A 21,642-nucleotide genomic window follows, 5' to 3' on the forward strand; every position below is an offset into this window, starting at 1 on the left:
CACAGCTGCTCACTCAGGGAACATCTATTCAGGCTTAGGAGCAAACAGATGGTTTGCTCCCACTGGCCAACCCATTCTTTCTTTTTCTTCTGACACTGCCCAAAGGGGTCACAGCAAGAATGGCGATTCCCTGCGTCTCTGATATATGTACATTGTCCTCCCTGTACCACGCAGAGCAGAAGTGCCCAAAGTCAGATGGATAACAAAGCTTCTTGACCAATGGGATGAGTAAAAAGTGCAGCTTTCCCCGTCCAGCCTCAGATCTGCTCGTGCAATTGCTGGCTGTTCCCCTGCAAGGCCGTGCACCAGGGGAAATGGGAGGCTGGTGACAGAGCCAGGGGCTGAATCGTGTTTCAGCAGCTTGGGCACATCCGTGTGCTCTAAGCCAAGAGGAATGCAAACTGCTCAGCGATGAACAACTGCTGCAGCAGCCCACAACCAAAAGGAGACACTCAGGGGCACGTCAGGCACTGACCCAGCCCGCTGTGGAGGGAGCTGTCAGATTGTGTTATCACAGGGCCAAAGCTGCACCTTCCACTCTTGGAAATAAATGTCCCTGCTGCGTGGTGGTTGTAGAGAGGCAAGACATCATTACCCAGCAATTATGTTCTATCTCCCTGACGTTATCTCTTAATTGCACATTTGCAAGTGCTTCTACTTGCTGGGTGGTTGCAAGGAGGGAAGGTGAAGTGGGGTTGCTTGTCTGGGAGATACCCAAGGGACCTACACCACTGCTAATTTTTAAGATATAACAATACAGTTGCTCTTCTGTACCAGTTAATGGTTTTCCCCGGAGAGAACTTCAAAGGGTACAATTGGGACAGACCTGCTCATCCAGGGCTTTATCAAAACCCTCAAAGTGACAAGGATGATCAGATATACCTTGAAAACATGACTTTTTTTAAGAAGAATCATAAGAACAGCCATTCAACACACAGACATTGGTATCTCCTTCCCTTTCTTCAGGATTTTGTCCCAATCCATGGCCATCCAGGAACATCTGGTCCATCATTACATTACACAACACGACTGCTCGCTGCTTGACGTTGCCTGCAGGAACAGAACTGGGAACCACCCATCCTCAAAGCCATCTGACACTGCAGCAGAAGCATTGTCACTGCTGGCTGCCAGAACACGGCATATGACACACATTTTCAGGGCTGTCTCTTCTCAATGTACGGCAGCAACACTCACAAACATCTGCCTGTGTGTTACGGCATGGCTGAGTTTTAAAGACTGGGCCTTGGATCTTGAAAGACAGCTTGGCACATAGATGTGAGGAAATCATCCAGGAATTATGTTTCTGGGTAGTTCAGCTGATGTGTGTCTCTCTTCTTAATTCCAAGGTCTGTGCTCTCTCTACTAGACTTTGCCACCTCTCCATTTTTTCTGAAGGTATTTTAGGCCTGGAGCCACAGTTTCTTTTTAGGACATTGGGACACTCTCCAAAGGAATTAATTTTAATTTTTCTGAGTCGTGCAATTAGCTGGGTGCCTTCAGCTTTGGTTAACTCCAATTTCTGATGGGTTGTACTTTGACATTTCTGTCACTGACATAGTGACATTGGTACAAACCCATAGTGTAGGTGTCTGGCTAAAGCTGGACCTCATTCCCATGGGACAATCTTTCCAAACACCCCAAGCCTGAGCCCAGTGTTGTTGGGGTGACAGAGGAAAACTCCAGAATCATCACCCTGAGCACCAATAACAAAACTGAGATGTGTTTGTCTGTCCTTGGCTCTCACAGGACTGAGCCCCAAGATGACCTTGGCTCTGGGGCCTGAGGTACCTCTGCTTACAGACCCTCCTGGTATGGGAGCCACCAAGAGATGGGGACATGTCACATCAGAGGGATGAGGATGATTGAAAACACCACTGACGTGGCAAAGGCTGAGAGCTACAAGATGGGCTGCCACTGTCAATGCTACTTGCTTCTGATGTTAACAGTGTTATTTTAATTAAACCTTTGGTGGCTTAGACAGTTGGTGATTTTTTCAAATGCTTTTTGACTTGAAAACTGAGGTGAGAGCCACGTACAGGCTCAGAGAGAGTGATCTGACTTCAGTTCCCTGGTGGGACATTGCCTGATGCTTCTGACCTGATGGATAACTGATGTGGTCACCTACCTTTCCATGTTTCACTGCTGCTTAAAACCTCTCTGAGATGATAAAAAGCCTTTTCAGCTCAATTTCTTTTGTTTGTTTTGTTTGTTTTGTTTTCCTTCGTACATTGGAAAAGTAATTATGCTCAGCATTTTTCCCACCGTGGTGCTATTGGGAATCTGGTCACTGCAGAGTCCCTGGGTGTCAGAACCCAGGACATTCCTCTGACTGCCCTGGATGGCTTAAGACCCTGACAGGGAGCTCAGAGACCTTGGCACAGAGTCAAAGACACCTGTGACTTTGATTTTAACCCATAGAAAAAGTTACCAACTTTGTGCAAAGATTTACAAGCCATAAGGGTTTGAGTAGAATGATAGTGAATTTATCACAGGGTGAAAAAGTAGAATTTTGGGGATTTAGAATGGGGGTTCAAGAGGCAAGATACAGGAATCTGAGTGTGTCCTGTCCTTCTTCTTCTTCTTCTTGTCCTCTATCTTCTGCTGTGATGGTGACACTTTTGGATTGGTTTAGAGTAGAGACAGACTGTCTAACATAGGTGATAGATATTGGAAAATTATTGTAAATAAAGTACACGTAGTTATCAGTATAAAAAACTAACATCACCCCAAGCGCAGTCAGTGTGCCATGAACTGACCTGCTGGACAGACCTCAGCAGGTCAGAGAAAGAATGTAACAGATAAGAGAAATAAACAACCTTGAAAAGCAGAGCTGAGGAATCTCGACTTCTTCTAGCATGGGGCTGGGAAAAAAGACTTTTTAATACCTTGGGAGCCATTTCAGCAACAACAAATCTGAGACCTGGGCCCATGTGAGCGCCTCGTCACAACCTGGAATGTTTTCTGCCAGGAATGATGAGATGCGACAGTTTCCATTGAAGGGTATTCCTCCCAGATCGTTCCAGTTTCCAAGGTCCCGGGCTTTGAAGATAAACTTGTTGCTTGTTTGGTTTCCTAGCAACTCGTGCTCCGCGGCAGAAATGCATTCCTCAGACCCCAGGCTCGACCTCGGTGATGCTTGGAGCTGAGATGGGCTCTGCTCTGCCCCGGTGAGAGCAGCTGCCTGAAAACACAGGACTGGAGTGGGAGAGCTGGGGCTGGAGCAAACCTGTGGTGAGATCTGGTCTCCCCTGGTCACTGTTGCTCAATAGAATTGTCATTTTAAGTTAAAACAATCCATCTGGCCAGCTGGGAAGGTGGAGGTAGCTTGGGTTTGGCTGGGTGTCCAGGTTCTTCCCAGGGAATTTGGCCCTGATGCCACAAAGTGGCTAAACTGATAATCCAGAGTCAAACATCACAGCCCTTATTGGAGCTTTACCTTCAGATGAGAAGCCCAAGGGTCCAATTTTCCATGAAACATGGTGAGACAAATTATCACCCTCAGTGAGACCCCTCAGGGGTGAATCTAGAGAAAAAAAAGCAGATTTGGTCACCTGAAAGGCACATGAGTCTTAGCCTTGGTATTTTTTATTGAGCTGTTGAAAAGAACAAAGGGCAAACCCACCTTAATCTGCACATTGCCTGGTTATCAATATTTATTTCATTATTTCTTCTGGTTATTAGAAACTCAGCTCCACTGAAACTTTTAGCTTAGGTGCTTCAGCTCCAATATCCCAAGGAAAACTTCAAACTCAGATTTAGTTTCACAGGTCTGCATCAAGGTGAGTGAAGGGCAGACCTAAAAGATACTGAGTTTGATTCTTTGTATCTCACTTGATCAGAGATTTTTGCAGGCATTTCTCGCTGGGTGCCTGATGGGAAAAGATCTCCCTTCCACTTGTGTCCCAGTCAAGAAAGCAAAAGATGATACGATCTCCAGCTCACCAGAACAATGGAGAACCCCGTGCCAAAGCTACCTAAGTAGCTGCAGCAAGGAATAAAAAAATGTCTTACTTTTTAGACAGGGAGGGCACTGCTAAATACCAATGAGGTCTTGATCTTGGGGCTCAACAGGGTCTTCTGAAGTCCAATATTACACTTTTATACAGCCACCTTTTCTGAATTTGTCTAATTTAATCAGAGCTGTCAATGACCATGAGAAGATTTGTGTCCTATTTCAGTTAACTCAGGGCATTCTTTCCTGGGGATAATCTTTAGTGAATATAGCACTGCACTGTGGTCCAGGGAGCAAACTGAATGTATTGTTCAGATTGAATTATAGCATATTACTGTCAAGGGTATTCCTTCAAAAAGCTGACACCTTCTAATTACATCTGTGAGACTCTGAGAAAAATGGTATCCCAGGGAAAAAATATTGCTTGGCACCCACTTTGTTAGTTTTAGCCTGATGTTCATTTCTAGCCATTCATATAGGGCTGAGTCATACAAGAGAAGCCTGTAAGGGAATCACAAACAATCTGTCTGGCTTGAGGAAATTGGGAGCCATTTCAAGTGTGCATTGCCTCACTCCATAGTTAGTGGCAGGGGCTATTGGAGACTCTGGAGACTCTGAAAATAGAGAGGGCATTTTTCTACCTGAATAGTTCTGCAGATAGACTGGAGATGGGACAAAAACAAGTTTTGTGAGAGCAAAACCATCCCAGGCAGAGCCAGAATCAGATGCACCATCGGAATCGGATGCAGTCATCCCTCACCTGCCCAGGGCATCTCTAAATCTCAGCTGACAATCTTTTCCTTCTGTCTTTAGGCAACATTTTTCACCTCCCCTGAGCTAGTTTGAAACCTTTCATTCCATTCTGCCTGCTCTTCCAAGAATGTGGTGCGACAAGTGGAAACTCATCTCCACATGGGGGAAGAGGCAGGCGGGAAGAGGGGGGAGCACTGTGTGAATATTAAAACATTTGCAGTGTGAAACGTTGAGTTATGAGCAGCCACAGCACACCTCGGGCTAGCAGCATGGTGCCAGGGCTGTGCTGGCACAGGGGGAGTCCCACGAGGGCTGGCAGCAGGGCTTGAGGGCTCAGTGCATGCCCTGGGCTCTGCAGGAGCTGGTCCAGGACTGAGATGCTTTGGCTGAAGATGCACAAATCCCTTGAGTGGTGCAAACCTGCCGGTGCAGGAAGCTGGTTCTCCCCATACTGGTGAGGCTGGTGTATGCCTGGAGGCAGCACTACAATCCCATTTAAATATTCATTCACTTTGTGTGCCTGCTCTGATTTACCCAGGTTTGCTAAGGGATCCTCTTACTTCCTGGACCAAATTGCTCTGTATGGTGGAGAAAAGTTTTCATTCTTCCAATGCCATTTAGTGGTGGAGCTGCAAAGCTTTGGCCCTGCTCTGGTGGCAGATGGGGACCCAGGATGTCTGTCTCCCTTGGCTGCAGGGTGGCAGGGAAGAGGTCAGGTCTGAGCAAAGCACCTTGTTCCTGCTCCTGGTGCTGATAAGGTACCAGAAAGGTTGTGCAAGCCCTATCAGAAGATGAGAATGTGCCTGAGGCTGTGGGCTTGGTAAGCTCAGAGTAAAATAGTTACTGGCTGATGAGTAGGACACGGGGTAGTTAAAGCCTTGGAGGTTTCTAAGGGGTTTTGGGCAAACAAAAGGGGATGAAATGCAATAGATGTCCAAGGCAGAGAGCATCACTGCTGCATTAGTATGGAAAAGGGACACAGAATACATCCAGGGAACAGGAATGGAGAAAAAGGATCCTGGCAAGTTCTGTGGATTCCCTGGAACCTGTGTGTCAGCTTCTCACACTGCTGTACTTCAAATGGTCTTTGGCTAAGTCACAGGAGAGTGGCTTGCTCCAGGCCCTGAATTATCAGTGCATTTCACATCTTGGCCTTGGAGACCTCACAACTCTAACCCTGAATCTATTACCCTAAGCATAGATTAAAAAGCCTGAGATTTGTGGTATGAGAAACCTGATGTGCTGTAGGGAAGCCCGATGAATCCAATGTATGGAAAAAACTTGGAATGCTCAGCTTCAGAGGAGCTATAAAGTGGAGGGGGAAAACCAGGAACGTGCCCAGAGAACTCAACCAGGAGAGAGGCCACTGCTGTGGTGAAGCATCTGCTCCAGGGATGTCTTTGCCGAATGTGAGATTTTGGGAAGGAGCTGTGGGTGTCCCAGAAAAGCACATTTCCTACTGTCCGCAGGCAGCACCAGCACCCCTCCCTGTCCAGGAGTTCCTCCAACATCACTGCAGATTTCTGAGAGGGGTATCCAAAGGGACAACCAGACCAGGGCGCCTCAGTTTCCCAACAGTGCTCATTACCTTTTTCAGGGGTTTGATCCCTGTTCATGGTCAGTGCCAGGTCAGAGCAAACAACTCTCATTCCACTGATGGATTTGCTTTAGATTTCACCTCCTGGCCCAATCTCTTATGTGTCTGTCTGAGAAGACACAATATCCCTGGAGTGTGCAATGGCTCTGAACTTGGTTTTAGGCTCCCCTGGGCACAGCAGTTCTCACCTGATGGCTGTGTTGGTCCTGCCTGACCTGACCATGGAGCTGTGCTTCTCCTGGATGACTTTATCACAGATGAAGGTGAGAGCTGTCTGCTTTTTGAACACAAGGGGACGATTCAGATCTTTTGTGAGGGATGATCAACCACAGTAAATAAAGTCACTGCTTGTGGGAGTAACAATTAAAACCCATTATAACCTGCTTAACTAGTCAGGGACTCAAGTGCCTGGAAGAACTTGCTCTGTCCTCCCTGAGTGCTGTTTTGCTTGGCCCATTTGCCTGATTTGGGAAAAAGATTGTGTTCTGAGGGGGTTGGCTTGAAATTCCTGCTCTCGTGACCAGGGCAGTTTCTCAGTTCCTAAGGATGACTGATACCATAGACAAAAATAAAAGTTTCCCAAGTGATTCTTCAGCATTGAGTATTTTGATTCATGGGACATGCAACACCTCATGCTCAGGACAGACAACATATCACAAATTAAACCAAACTATGTTTCAGATCAACCTCTGAATTTTACCAAACTGCCACTCTGATGTTTTCAGTGGAGTCTCACCTAGAGGACAGATGAGTTGGTGTGACAGGTAATTGGAACGAAGGTAATTGCATGGGATTCTTGCTGGCTCAAGGTTTGGAGAAGGGAAAACAGGGGCAGAGAGCCCATGTCTACATGGAAAAGGCAGGGTCTGAGCTGCTGGGGCCTGTGAGTTGATGACTCATGACTGATTAATGAGTGTGAGCCATGGAAACTGTCTGATTGCCACCAGTGCCAGGCAAGAACACTCGAGAGCCACCTCTGCCTCATTTTCTCCTTTTTATTCTCTAGAAGAGTGCACACATGGCATGGCTTATCCCCACTGATTATTGCTCTTCTTTCAAGAACTATAAGAAAAGCCATGGCTTTTCCCCTCCCTCTCTCTCTTTTCAGGAGACCTGCTCATGGCCACGCTTTTTGCATGCCTTCCAGATACCATCAAAAACGAATGGCTTTTCCCAGGTCTTTCGTGCAGCTCAAGGCATTTCTTTGGCTTTTGTGGCTTCCTTGTGTGCTGCAGTGCTTTTATTTGGGGCAGCACTGAGACAGGTGGGGTGTCAGTCATAGTTTGCCAAAGCCAAGTGTCCCATTGGGTTCATGTGCTTATGGCATGGCCATAAACATAAAAATGGGAGCTGGGATTTGATGTGCCCAAATATGTGCCTGAGGGCTGCAGGGTGACCACATCCCACTTGTCTGGGATTTGGGGATGCCTAGGAATTGTGTCCAAATGGGCAAAGTCCTCATATTCCACAAGGATGGGAATTTAAGAAGGAGAAAGGGGACACGTCATCAGGAACTTCTCTACCAAGGACAAAGCTGCCCATGATGTCCTGGCTAAGAATGGTCCAGACCTTTTGTACAGCTGGGTGAGTGGGGAAAACTGCCTTCAGCACAGGTCCAGGATGGGTGGACAGGCACTGAAACAGCTTGCCCAGAAAAGTTGTGGATGTCCTTTGCTGGAAATGTTCAAGGCCAGGCTGGATGGGCCTCAGCCTAGTAGAAGTAGTTAGAACTACATGATCCCTTCCAACCCAAGCCATTGTGATTCTCTGACAGGTGCAAGTGTGTCCATCGATGTTCCTTGGCCATCAGACACACAAAGACAGGTGTTTTACTTTTCTGTGCTCTCCAGAACTCCATTTAAAAACAGGAGAGGTGTTTTTAAATGTTACACCCCTTATCTGCCACAGTAAGGCTAGCAGTCATTTCCTCCCTGCTCCTGGAGAAGGGACTGCAGTTTTCAGAGACAAAAATGGCATCAAACCAAATGTGAAATACATGTGTTGGAGATAAAAGAATGGATATTCTTGGGTGAGATATCATTGTTTATTTTGCTGCAGGAGGTGCTCACTAGAGGTCTGGTTTGCCTTCCCTCTCCTCTCTGTGCTCTCAGTAGAATCTCTGATGTGTCCTGGATGACAAAACTCTCATCCTCCTTCCTCTCCATCACATAAGATGTCACCCTGAAATAAGGATGGGTTGAAGAACTAAAGCTGAGGAATGAGTGGGTCTTTCTGCTGGGCTGTTGTCCCCCCTTGCCAAGATGGAGCTGGCTGCCAATGAGAGAAATTTGGAGAGGAAATGGAGAGAAGAGAGGTTTGTGTTGCTCTGTGACGTGAGATGGGACACGCCTGGACCCACAGTGTGACTGGTTTTGTCCAGCACAGTGACATGATCAGTGTCCCACTGGTGACACCTCAAGTCACCTTGGCCACCCATGGGGGACACCGCAGAGGTGGTGGCAGGGCCATTGTTGTCCCCACACTGATCCAGGGGCTCACCCACATTAACCCAATCTCTTCTCTCCCTGGCTTCATCTCTGAGCTCACAAACGCTGAGGCTTCTGTGACTCCAACAAAGAAGATGCTCAGATTTTTTGGGCACAGCAGCCTCATGACATGAGGGGTGAGCCAGGGACATCCCTGCAGGGCAGGCAAGGCTTCATTCAAGTGGTTTTGGTTTTTGGCCAATTGTGCCAGTCAGTCCCATGTGAAGCATTGTGGTAGAGGGAGCCAGCCTTAGGTTAAAAATAAATCTCTTTGGTGATTAACAGGCATGGCTGGGGGACTCCTGAGCACCATTCATTTATCAAAGCTTGAATTCCCAAATCAGGGCAGTTTTGTCCAACTTGCTTTTAGTGACACATCCACTTTGCTTTTCCAGGGGGATTTGCTGCTGTTCACATTGCAGTGACACAGAGGTATTTATGGTCTTAGATTTCTGCTTATCTGATCCACCCCTGCCCTCCACACTCCTGGTATGGTGCCAATACTGAAACACTTTTCCTCCCTCTGTTTGTGTCCCCCCAGAGGAGGTAATATCCCAACACAACAAAAACCAGGTAGACCTCCCAAAGAACTTATGGAAATGAATTTTTTTTTCAGTTTCAGCTGCCTACAGCAGAGGCAACACAGTGATTTTTTCTTTTGGACATGGTTTTCAAGAAGAAAAGTTTTTATGGTGTTTAATGCAGCAGAATACAGCATTGCTGTGACCGTGTCACCAGGGCTAAGGAAATTTCAAGTGGGACTCTGGCCACTCTCTGAACTGCAGCAGGATCTGAGTTACTGTCCCACAGGGGCTTGCTGTTGGAAAATAACGTAATTGGCTTTGTGCAGTTTCCAGTTTCACAGAGAACGGAGCTGTGAGAGCACGCAGGGTACCGGGGCTGGCTTTGGGAGCCTGATAAATGCAGCAATCAGCACAGAATGTCTGGCTGTGCTCTCCTCCCCTCCTGCCTGGGCACGGCACCATCGGGGGCTGGGGCTGCCCCCACCCCTGGGAAGCCTCTGGCTCCCTCCCCCCGGGATCCCAGCATGGCTTTTAACCCAAATAACTGACCTTTCATTAAAGATTACCTATTTTTACTGCTCCTCACGATGGGAAGAAGAAAAGGCTGAGGTTTTCAGAGGCAGTTCAAGCCAAGCTGAGATGTGGGGATTGGGAAATTACTCAGGGCAAGTTTAAAAGATTAATTTTTTGTTAAATTAAGGTAGTCCCCAGTTAAGCCTGGACATGATTCCATTTGGTCTGCTGGTAACAAAGCAGGAAAGACCCTGGCTCCCAAGCACTATTGGATAATGCTGCATCTGTGCTAGTAAGCCAAAAGTGCTTGAGACTTAGTTCTGGGCTCTCACACCACAAACACAAAAGGCCCTGTGTCCATTAAACCCCTTTAGGCTCTGAAATACGGCACAGACATGAACGTTTTGTCTTGGGAGTGGATCCTGGCCTGTGTTAATCTGCAGACTGTCCTGGGGAGCTGTTTGGGGATGGTGTGGGGTGGAAGGGCCAGGGCTGTGCTGCTGGAGCTGCTGCCAGGGCCAGGGCCCAGGAAGACACCCTAGCACCAGGAACATGCAGGGCATCATCCCACAGCCCTTGGTACCAGGGGAAAAGGAGGCACAGAGAGATGGGGACACCTAACAGAGTCCCAAAGAAAGTCTGTCAGAGCAGTCTGCAGCCATTTGGGGCCAGCTGGGGGAGAAAGTCCATCCTCAGGCCAGCAGCCAGGAGATCACAGTTTTCCTGTCTTGTCAGACTGCCTCTCATCTCCATTTGCAAAGCAGAGGTTGTCATCTTGCCTTGAGTGCAGGGATGTGAGGAGTCAGATACAGCAGTGATATGCATCATACAGGCCGTATCTAGATTAACAGGTAATTGCTACAACTAGATTAGCAAGGCAGCAATAGGAGAGTACAAGGAGAACAAACAGGCTGGTGCTGTGGGCTCAAGATCTACTCCAGGTGCAGTCCACAGTGGTTACTCCAGGTCACCCACCCTGAACACTGAGGCTGGCTGAAGGACCAGCTACTCATTTATTGCCTTACATTCCCAGGAGGGGTTGTGACAGAGCTGCTGGTTCCATTTCCACTGAGGAGGAGAAAAAAAGAAGATAAAAACATATTAAATTGTGTGCATCAGAGCTGTTTGCAAACTGGATCACTCTGGAGTGGGGGAGGCCAAGCCAGAAGCTGCTATAAAACAGAATTTCTGCTCTGAATCAAAATGCCAAAGCAGACGCAGCCAAAGCACCTCGGGCTTAATCCAACATTCAGCAGAAAGGTTCTCATTTACTGCAGCTCTCCCTGAGTCAGGCCCTGAGGGTTTGTCTGTACACAAAAATTAATCTGGATTAGGATGGGGCAGGAATTTAAGTGGCTCTTCTGGAATAACTTCACTTCATAGCAGACAAGCCTGTGGATGTTTGGTTAGGAAGCGTTGTGTTACATCACATTTAGGATGATGAAATGCATTCTGAGGAGAATGTCCTTGTGGTATTTGGTCACAATTACACAAAGAACACTCAAAAACCCATCCATTTCCTGCAGGAGGAGAAACAGAGCTCCCTGCACACTTGGAGCTCTTTCCAGGGCTGACTTGCCAGAACAGCCCAAAGGGGTTTCATGGTTCCTCTGCTTCCATTCACTGAAAAAGTGCCCAAAACCTCCCATGCCCAGCACAGCAGCTCCCCTGACAGCAGTGGGCAGGACAGGTGGAGCATCAGCCCAAACTTGTATGTAGCTGCTACTTAAGACCTGCTCCACACACACTGGCTCACATAGAAACACTTCAGAGGATCAGTTCAGAGCCCTGTCTGAAATAATAAATCCTGCACATGGGTGGCTCTGCATTGATGCGAATGCTCCCTCTAAGTGAGCCTGAATTACACCCTCCTGTAGTGCAGGTGGGGCCTCCTTTCCAATATCTGCACCTCTGCTTGCTCTGAGAATCACACATTGAGTGGAGGAAGAATAAATGATGTCCTTAAGCTGGACATAACTGAGCAGAGTGATAAAAGCATAACCCCTGTGACCATGTTCACAGGGGTCTTAGGATGAGGGAAGAGACAAAGATCTGCCTCCATATTTCAGAAGGCTGATTTATTATTTTATGATATATATTACATTAAAACTATACTAAAAGAATAGAAGAAAAGGTTTCATCAGAAGGCTAGCTAAGAATAGCAAAGAATGATAACAAAGGTTTGTGGCTTAGGCTCTCTGTGTGAGCCAGCTGGGCTTTGATTGGCCATTAATTAGAAACATCCAACATGGGCCAATCACAGATGCACCTGTTGCATTCCACAGCAGCAGATAATCAATGTTTACATTTTGTTCCTGAGGCCTCTCAGCTTCTCAGGAGGAAAAATCCTAAGGAAAGGATTTTTCACAAAAGATGTCTGTGACAAACCCCCTGAGGGACCACCAGGCCTCCTCATCCCGCTGCCCAGAGGACAGAAAGGCAAAAAATGCCTTGATAGATGTGAGCCTTGCTCCTGCACTGAATCCATTTTTTCATCCAGGACTTTTTCTCCAGCCTGGCTGCTCTTGCACAGCTTTATTTCCAACCAGGTTTAAATGGCCTGGTAAATATTTCTGCCAATACACACCCGCTCCCAAAGACTCTGTTTGCACTCAGCTTGAGTTAATTGTTCATAAGCAACAGTCCATAGGCATAAAAGTTTCACATATTGGTTTTTTTTTTAGCTCCCTTGCTATTTATTCTGCGAGGTGATAACATTGGTTTCTCTCTGGCTTTATCAGTCTTGCACAAGGACAAACGAGGAGCAAAAAGGAACCTCCCTTCTCTCCCGTGGAGTGGAGCCTGCAATCAGGCAGCCCAGGCAGAGGAACAAGCCCTTGTCAGTCTGTATGCACAGCCTGGCTGGCAGAGTACATTTTCCTTAACATGCCTAATCCCACAAGTATGTGGTGGCTCGCTCTGCAGAAACCTCAGCTTTTCAGGTGCTAGAAAATATGCATGTTCCATGTTACTTGATAGTTTGCTCACATCCCTGCCTCTTAGGGGTGAGCAATTGCTGACCCTCTCAGCTTTAACCTACTCTGAATGTACCCCCCCCAGCCAACACTGCAAGGAATAATAATGTACTTGTGATTTCTTTACATTTTTCTGCTGTAAATCCAGAAAATGAGACCCAAATTATTCTTTTCTGTTTGCTGTGGCAGTCATGCAATCCTTGCTCCCCAGCAGAGTGACCTGTGTATGCTGAGCTTCCCCACAGCGTCCTGGGAAGAGCTGGTGAAGCTGGGGTTTGATAAAGGAGCTTATCACAACCACAGAATAAAAAGTTATCATTGCAAAGCAGAGGTTGCAATGGTTCCCAGGTCCAACCCTCCTCAGGGGTAGAGGGGAACTGAATGAGAGCCCTCCCTGTGGGTGGGAAGGATTTTCCCCCTTCTTAAAAGACCTCTGAGGTTTAAAAAAAAAAAAAAGTGTGCTCTTTTTGGGATGAGGTGGAAGAACCAAATTGCCACATTTTTGTAACCTCATGAAAGGGCTCACACAACTGCATCCCACTTTGCACAACAATCACCTGCCCTGTGCAGACCAGCTCCATCCCTTCCACTGTCATTATCTCCCCCAGCCAGGCTGCAGGATGAACTGCAGTGTCCCTCATCTCCTTTTCTTCTGGAGCCTTTCCACTCTGTATAAACACCACTCATTGATGCAGCTGTTGGGAGAATTCCCACATCCCAGGGGAGTGCTCCAACCACAAAATTACCCTCACCCTTGCTCTCGTCCAGTGGGTATTTAATTATTCTTACAAAGTGAAGTAATTCCAACTTGAAGAAAACAAGAGGCACCCGGGTCAGAGTACCCCATCATTATCACAGTAGGGAGCACTCTCCTAGGACATGAGATTTCCCAATCAGATGCTGAAAACACCGGGGGGAGCTGGGAAGAGAAATGTTATTGTTTTCTCCTCCATTTTGTGAATAGTTCCTCAGGATTCATGAGAATAACAGAGTTTGAGATAGATAATTATCTGTATGTGTATGTTTCTGGAAATGCTGAAATGAAATGCTTCAACATTTCCAAATTATTATTTTTTTGCATTTAATCCAAAAACATTTGAGAATATGCATCATATTTGGCAAATAACCGTGGCCACCCTGAAACCACATTTTTAGCAAATAAATGATTCACTGAGTAAATTTAGCTCATCTTAAATGTCTATTTATAGCACAGGGAACACACCCTGTCACTGTTGGGACTTCACCATGTTGAGTACTATCCAGAGCTCACAGCCAGACGTGCTCTACCACAAACAGCCTGAGAGGGAAAAATAAAGCCCTGCCTATTTGCTTTTTGCAACAGCACAGATGTCAGCCTCTCTGTCTCAGAAGAGCTGTGCCCCATCCTATAAACCTACCCCAGATACCTCACACCATTTTGGGGCTGACAAGCCCCAAAATCTTGCCAATCTCCTCTCTGCCACCAGCACAGCAAAGCCATCCATCCCTTTTTTAGTTCCCTTTCCCAGAACAGAGCCATCTCAGAGAAACCTTTGCCTTCCACTGGCAATATCCTGTGAATGCCGAATGGGTTAATCCCCTTTAACCAGCATCCCGGTAATGAAAGGTTTCACTCTTTGTCACCTAATGGTCTTGTGTCTAAAATAGAAGCCGAGCTGCCTTCACTCCGAAATGTTTTTAATCATTGTGGAATAAAAACCTAGCCTGGCTAGTGCCAACCAAAGAGATGTTTGTCTGCTCAGCAGATTTTATCAAAGCTTCCTTGATGTCTTTGCCTTTGTAATGCTAAGCACTTCACTGTTTGGCACATTTAAAGTAGGATGCGGTACATGTGAAGCATTTCACAGAGTGATGATGTATCGAGTGTGCTTTAGGAAGTAATGAAAGCAGCAGACTCATGATTTTTGAGCTTTTAATTACTTATTAAGTGGCATGACATAAAGGCTACGGGGGAGATTTTTTTTTTTCAGCATCCAACTTATTGGCTTTGAAGTCGGTGCCTAAATACCCTTTGTGCCTTTGAAACTTTCCGTCTGCTCGCAGGGGAACGTGCTGCTGCTCTGGGCTTTGTTTCACGCTGACCACATTTGTTCGGGGGAGAGGAGCCCAGGGATGGGAGCCTGCTCAGACACAGGTCTGTGCCTTTGCCATGGTGGATAAAGATGAGGGACAGGCTAAATGCCTGTCCTTTGACAAAGGATAGAGAGAGAGGGCCCTCAGCGCAGGGCCTGGAGCAATGAGTTCTGACCTGGCCTCAAAAATGCCAGCACTACAGGGGGCAAATAACCATGGCAGCCCCCAGGGTGCTTTTAATGAGCTGAATCACAGTCCCAGTCCAGCTCTCCATCACTCACAAGGCACTGGCACAGCTGGTTTTAGCAGATGTCCCCTCTGACAGAAAGCACAGTGGTGGGCCTCGCCACCATCTCCCTCAGGCCTGGTGTCACCGCTGTGACAAGAATGCCAAAGCTTCAGGAGCAATAAAGTCAGAAAGAAGAAAAGACCCTCAGATTCAGGTTTGGGGATTTGTGGCTACTCACAGCTTGCTTTTTTGCCTTTTTTTTTTTTTTTTAGCATATTCTGAAGGGATATACTTTCTTCCCACTCATTCTCACAAGATGTCCCAGTGAGCAGGGATCTCTTTGCTCAGCCAGCAGGTGACCCAGCAGTTACAGCACCTCTTTTTAACAAGTCCCACTGATTCCAAGAATCCCTCATGGACCACAAATCCAAGATGCTCACTCTGGCTCCAAAGGCTGCTAAATTCCTAGGGGTCATGTCAAAGCTGGAGCCAAATACATGGGGAGAAACTCACCCTGCAGCTGCCTCAGGCACCCTCTCATCCTCTGGTCTATGGAAAAGAGGTGTCATTCTGACATCCTGAATCACCATCAAATGCTCCTTTCAAAGAGAAAGAAAACAGGGAAAATAAAGAAGAAAAAGAAGGAGCTGCTCTGCTGAAAATCTGCCCTCTCCACTGACGGAGAAATGCAGTGCCAAAAGTGTAATATGTGTATTTTTATCCCCACTGGAGGAAAAAGCAAAGCCACAACTTCCCATGTTCAGTAAGTGACCAATACAAACATACAAGGGCTCGAGTGCATTTTTACCCCCTGGAAAAGTTTTCTTTAATTAGGACAGACACAGTGCTCAGTCAAAGCAACATCAATGTCCAGGCACACAATGTGATTAACCCACTTCTTACAATCTTTGCTACTTGTTCAGATATTCCAGAGGGAAAAAAAAAAAAAAAAGACTAAAATCCACTATGTTTGAACAGTTGGGGATTTTTTTCTTTCTATCATTTTTCCCCCAAAGAATGACAAATACCAGCATGATGCTTTTTTAATTTTCTGAGTCTACAAAACATTGTCTCTAACTGGATTTTTCTCAATACTGGTCAGATCTGCACAGAGTCATCTGGGCAGGCAGCTGCAAGGGGATTTGGTTCAGGAGAAGAATGACTCAGGCTGCTCCCCAGTATCACAAGCAGGACATGAAAGGGTTGTGTCCTGGTATTTCCCTGAAGGTTTATTAGGTCATATTATTTAGAAAATGTACTGCATAAAACAATAATTAGTTTTTTAAAAAAAATCCTGCAGTCTGTATTGCTCATGATAGATTAATTTGCAGGCATATTTTGGGTATAATTACTTTGCATTTATTACTGCAGGTCCAATAAAGAGCAGAGGTGAATGCTGTCAAAAAAAAAAAGGAAGGCAGAGGGCTGAATATTAACATCTTCATTTTACTACTGGGAGCTAAACATCAAAGGCACTAAGGGACATGTAAAAAAAACAATTTAAGTTCAACATAAAGAGCCTGAAGAGTCCATTTAGCAGAAACCCAAGGCTGAAAGTGCTGTGAGCATTTCACTTTTAGTTTTGCAGTATTTTCTGGGACCCAGGGTTTTCCCTGGACACAGTCAGCTGGAAGTGGCCTGGGGTTTAGGTCATGATGAGCTCCTCAGCATCCAGAAATGAGCCATTCCTCTGACTAATTCCCCAGTGGGATCATCCCACCCACTCAGTGCTCCATGCACAGGACCAGCCAACCCACAAAACTGGGCACTGATGTCCCTTAAATCTTCCTGTGGCATGAAGTTGGAAATGCCAGGAGGTGGGAAGGGGGTGTTTGATGTGCTCCACAGCCTGAGGACAACCTCAGCCCTCTCCATCCCACTGTGTCCCTCAACAGCAGATCAGCAGGCTGGTCTAGGGGGGGACACTGCTCACTCATCTTTTAAAATTGGGATGTTGCATATGAAACAAGTCAAGTGCAATTAGGTGCAAAGGAGAAAAGAGGTCGTGGCTCTGCTCCTTTCACCAGATCTACCTGGACTTGTGGGATCTCCCTTGGACTTTGCCCTTTTCACCTGTTCATTTCAACAGGAGTTTTGGGATCTCTCCAGTTTCAGTCTCTAAAGATTAGGTGTCACTATGGCTTATGTTGAAATACGGAGGATCCTTTATCAGACTGAGCTCCAAATAGCTTCACTTCTTTACATAAGTCAGTGGCACATGAGGGACTGAAATTCACAGCTAATATGGGGGGATTTCTGCATATTTGAAGCAGGAATTTGTTGTCCTTCACTTGTTGCCCACTAACATCCCTTTTTCTGAGGCTCCATCATAGCACTGGGCTTGTCAGGGCCATTCTCTCACCTGGGACTTTCTTAGTAATATTTATGTAGTGGTTTACTTGTTGCTGAGGGAAGAGAAGTGAGAATTTCCCCCAAAAGGAAGGCCTGAATGAGAAGTTGTCCTTGGCACAGGTTGGAGGGGTTGGTGTCATGGTCATGCCTGTCACACTGCAGGTCCCAATGGTGAAACCCACCCAAGGTGGTGACACGAGCTGAGCTCTGCTGGAAGAGAGCAGGGGCAGTGGGAAAAGTTGGAAGTGGCTTTACCACACCCTCTTTTCACCTTTGCAAGGAGCAGTTCAAAGCCATCCCAGGAAAGCTGAATTTTTATCTTTTTCTCAAAATCTGAAGTGTTTATGTTTCCTTTAATGCACACATGCAATTCACACTATGAGGATGTTCCATGAAACAATTTGGCCCCCAATTGTGTCCCGACATGCCCAGTTTTCATCCATAGTAGCTCACCAGGAGTCACTCCAGATCAATGTCAGTGTATCTAAAAGCAGGATCTGATCTTTCATCTCTCCCAATAAATAAGAATCAGAGGGTTTAGACACTGACGAGCTATTTTATGACCCAGTTCTCATACCAATACAGAGGATGAGGGATCCTGTCTATAAAATAATTTAATTATGTTTATTAGAACAATGTATGGTTTAGTGGGTGTCAGCTGGGAGCAGCTCCTCAGTCAGGCCAACTGCCACATGACAAATGAGCATAAATGAGTAAGATTGCTTGGTGTTACCCATGGCAGGAGCCTGGAGCTCATCAGCAGCTTTGCCTGCTCCAATCCCCTGCATTAAATGTGGAAAACCAGGAGCATGCAGCCTACACGTGTGGGAGAGCATGTGCAGGAGGGAAGGTGAACCTGGCATCGCCTTCACTGGGTATTTAAAGAGCTGCAGAGACTCCAGAGTAGTTTCCCATGTGGACACACACATATGTTCACACTCCCACTCGCTTCAGCGTCTCTGAAATGAGAGTATTTCATTTTTTTTTTCCTTCTGAGTTGGTTCCTCTTTAGCGGCATTTGAAAATGAGCTGTAAGGAAGGGACTGCGATTCCAGAGAAATAGTCTGGTGCAAATGCTTCCTTTAGATGGCTGTATCCAGGCAGCATCACCCAAACTAGTCACCCTCACCTGACTAGCTGCTATAGACACTGAGGTCTCGAGCACAATTCATCTCCTCCTACAACAGATGACTAAATTATGGCAGGGGAGCTGTGCCCCAAAGTGCCCATTCCTCTCCACTGCCCATAAGGGTGTGTTTGAGCAGATGATTCATATCAAAAGTGCCCATGCAGGAAGAGATGATGTGCAGATCCACATGGTCTCTCAGAAGAGCCCAAGCCATGCTTCCCTGCCCAGACCCACCCTAAAATCACAGAATCACAGATTGGTTTGGGTTGGAAAGGACCCTAAAGACCATCTTACCCAACCCCCCTGTTGTGGGCAGTGATACCTTCCACTAGAGCAGGTTGCTGAAAGCCTTGTCCAAGCTGGCCTTGAACATGCCCTGTTGGAACAATAACTTCCATTATTTGGTCCTAAAATACATGAAAGCCTTTACCATCCTGTTCAGGGGTTTTGTGTTCACTCACATCGCTGCTGTGTAAATTCCCAAGCAGACAAGCTTTGCATAGGGTTCAGTATCCCCAAAATCTTCCTCTGAGAAACTTTGGCTATTTTTTTAAATGAAGACAATATAAAAAAAGGGTTCAGATGAGACAGGATCTGGAAGTTCCCCTCAGCCATGTGCACATACAGTCGAAGAATTCACAATTCACACGAGCAACACCCAGAGATAAGATTACACAGTGTGGGCGAGCATCTGTAATCCTCCACTCTGACCCACAAAGAGGGTATCTTTTATTATCCCATCTCGAGGCTTTCAGCTTCAATGGGCTGTGGTTTGTACATCCAAAGGGTTCTGCCCTGGTTGTCCTGACTGCAGCCAGGGGCTGATGGGGCAGGGGTAAGATTTTGAGGGATTTTTTTACAAGGCAGGGAGTGATAGGGCGAGGGGGAATGGCTAAAAATGAAAAGAGAGTAGATTTAGATTAGTTATTAGGAAGAAGTCCTTTACTGTGGAGGTGGTGAGGCCCTGGAACAAGTTCCAGAGAAGCTGTGGCTGGAAGTGTCCAAGGCCAGGCTGGATGGGATTTGGAGCAATCTGGGCTGGTGGAAGGTGTCCCTGCCAATGGCATGAGGTGGGACTGGATGATCTTTAACATCATTTCCAATCCAAACTATTCCATAATTCCACATTCTTTTAAGGCTTCTCCCCTCAGGATGCATGTCAGCAGCTGGGGGGGGGGGGCGCCCTGCAGCTCAGTTTGCAGGGTCAGATATTTTGCAGAGGAATAATCCAGCAGCATCTGAGAACTATTAACTCAATATTTAGGTGAGAGCTTTTAAAAGAAGCTTTCTGAGTGCACTGTAGACATTAAGGAAACCTCACTCTCCGTGCAGGCTCAGTGAGAGTCCAGAGAGCAACTCCAGAGCAGGTGAGGAGGCAGCAGCCAGGCCAGGGCCAAGCCTCCTGCCTCCTACCCCGTGCTGCTAACCACAAAGCATCCCCTCCCCTTTGTCAGGAAGGCTAATCCTGTAATGTGACTCTTGAGCAACGCTGAGGAGCCTAAATAGAACTTCATTCCAAAATAGCACGTATGAAAATGAAGATAAGGCTCAACAAGTTGTAACAGATGCCTGTTAATTAGTCACTGCAAGGCACTTTCAAATGCAAGCTGTGTTTGGTGCACCAGCCATCCACAAAGCTGCTGTCCCCTCTCTTCTCTAGGCTTGAGTGAAGAGAAGGGATGAGCCTGGGCACCCTCATGTCCTTCAAACTCCCAGCCTGGCTGCAGCTGCTGCCTTTCTGACACTGGGCTCAGCCAGCATTAAAAAAGCAGGAATTTGGGTTTCACACTTGCACACAAATCCCAGCATCAGACAGTTCTATGAGTGTAGGGCAAACTCAGGAAAAATCATCCAGGACTTATGTGCCCTTATATAAGCACTGACAGCACACACTGGTATCATGTTATTACTTTTGTCTTGATACTTGCATTTTATCTTCATTTATATCTCATATTTCTGAACCCAGCAGTAAACAGTTTTTCCCTCTTTCATAACCCTTAATGATACAGGTTCCTTTTTTTCTCAACTCTTTCAGATTACCATTTAAATTAACTATATAAATCAGGCTCTGGCCTCTATTACACAAGAAAACAATTGGGTTCTGTTTAACTTAGGAATCTGCAGTGTTTATAGATAGACAACCCCGAAGGTAAGTTACTAAACTAGTTTCTAGTTGCATTGATCTGTTGCCAGAATACATAAATTATTAACTGAGAAGTAACTCCAGAGAGTGTTGTGTATTTAAGTTCATATTTGGTAGGGCTGGGGATATGTGGCTTGGCCATAAGTAGACACCAGAAATATTAATCACTTTCAAGTAGAATTCTATATTTTAATTGCCGAGAGGAGACTTCTTTATTTCAGTGTCTGAGTAAGAAACCTTTCCTCTGCTTAATTTAAGTTACTGCAGTGCAATCCTATGGGAAAACTCCCACTGATTTCCCTGAGGACTCCAGCGTTGAGTCCATGGGAGTTTGACCACTTATTTTGGTTGATCAGAGTGCCCAGACCCCTCTGCCACCTAAATCTGCCTCCCTTGAACTCCAGCTACTCAAAATTTAGTGTTGTGTCACTGGAGCACTACGTGGAGAGTGAGATAATAGTGTTTTCCTCCCAAAACGACACGAGGCACTCAAAATACTTGACAGTGCCAAGGTCTGGGTGAAGAACACTCTTTTCTGCTCTTTTGTGTTAACCAGGAGGCTGACCCGAGGTTAGCTGTCCTTCAAAGCATGGAGGGTCACAGAAAAATCTGAATTAGTTCCCTGGCTGCCTTTTTTGAGGTCTGAGACAACTCTTTTCTTGAAAATTAAGGGATGTCACTGGGGCACAGCACGTGCCCATTGAGAAGCACAGGCTGAGAAAACACATTTTCTCTTTATCTTACAATTCTATTTAATTTCTGGGGTGTGGATCTTCAATCCTCTGGAGGTGAATAGGACAACATGCGGCATCCATGGGGCTGTGAGGAATGCAAGCTGTCTGCATGCCACTCAGCCCCTGGGTGGATTCAGCACTAATTCCAGCTTGCCTCTCCCACCCCCTTGGAATAAATTCCT

This window comes from Zonotrichia leucophrys, chromosome 2, assembly GCF_028769735.1.
Source record: "Zonotrichia leucophrys gambelii isolate GWCS_2022_RI chromosome 2, RI_Zleu_2.0, whole genome shotgun sequence".
NCBI classification, from domain to species: Eukaryota; Metazoa; Chordata; class Aves; order Passeriformes; family Passerellidae; genus Zonotrichia; species Zonotrichia leucophrys.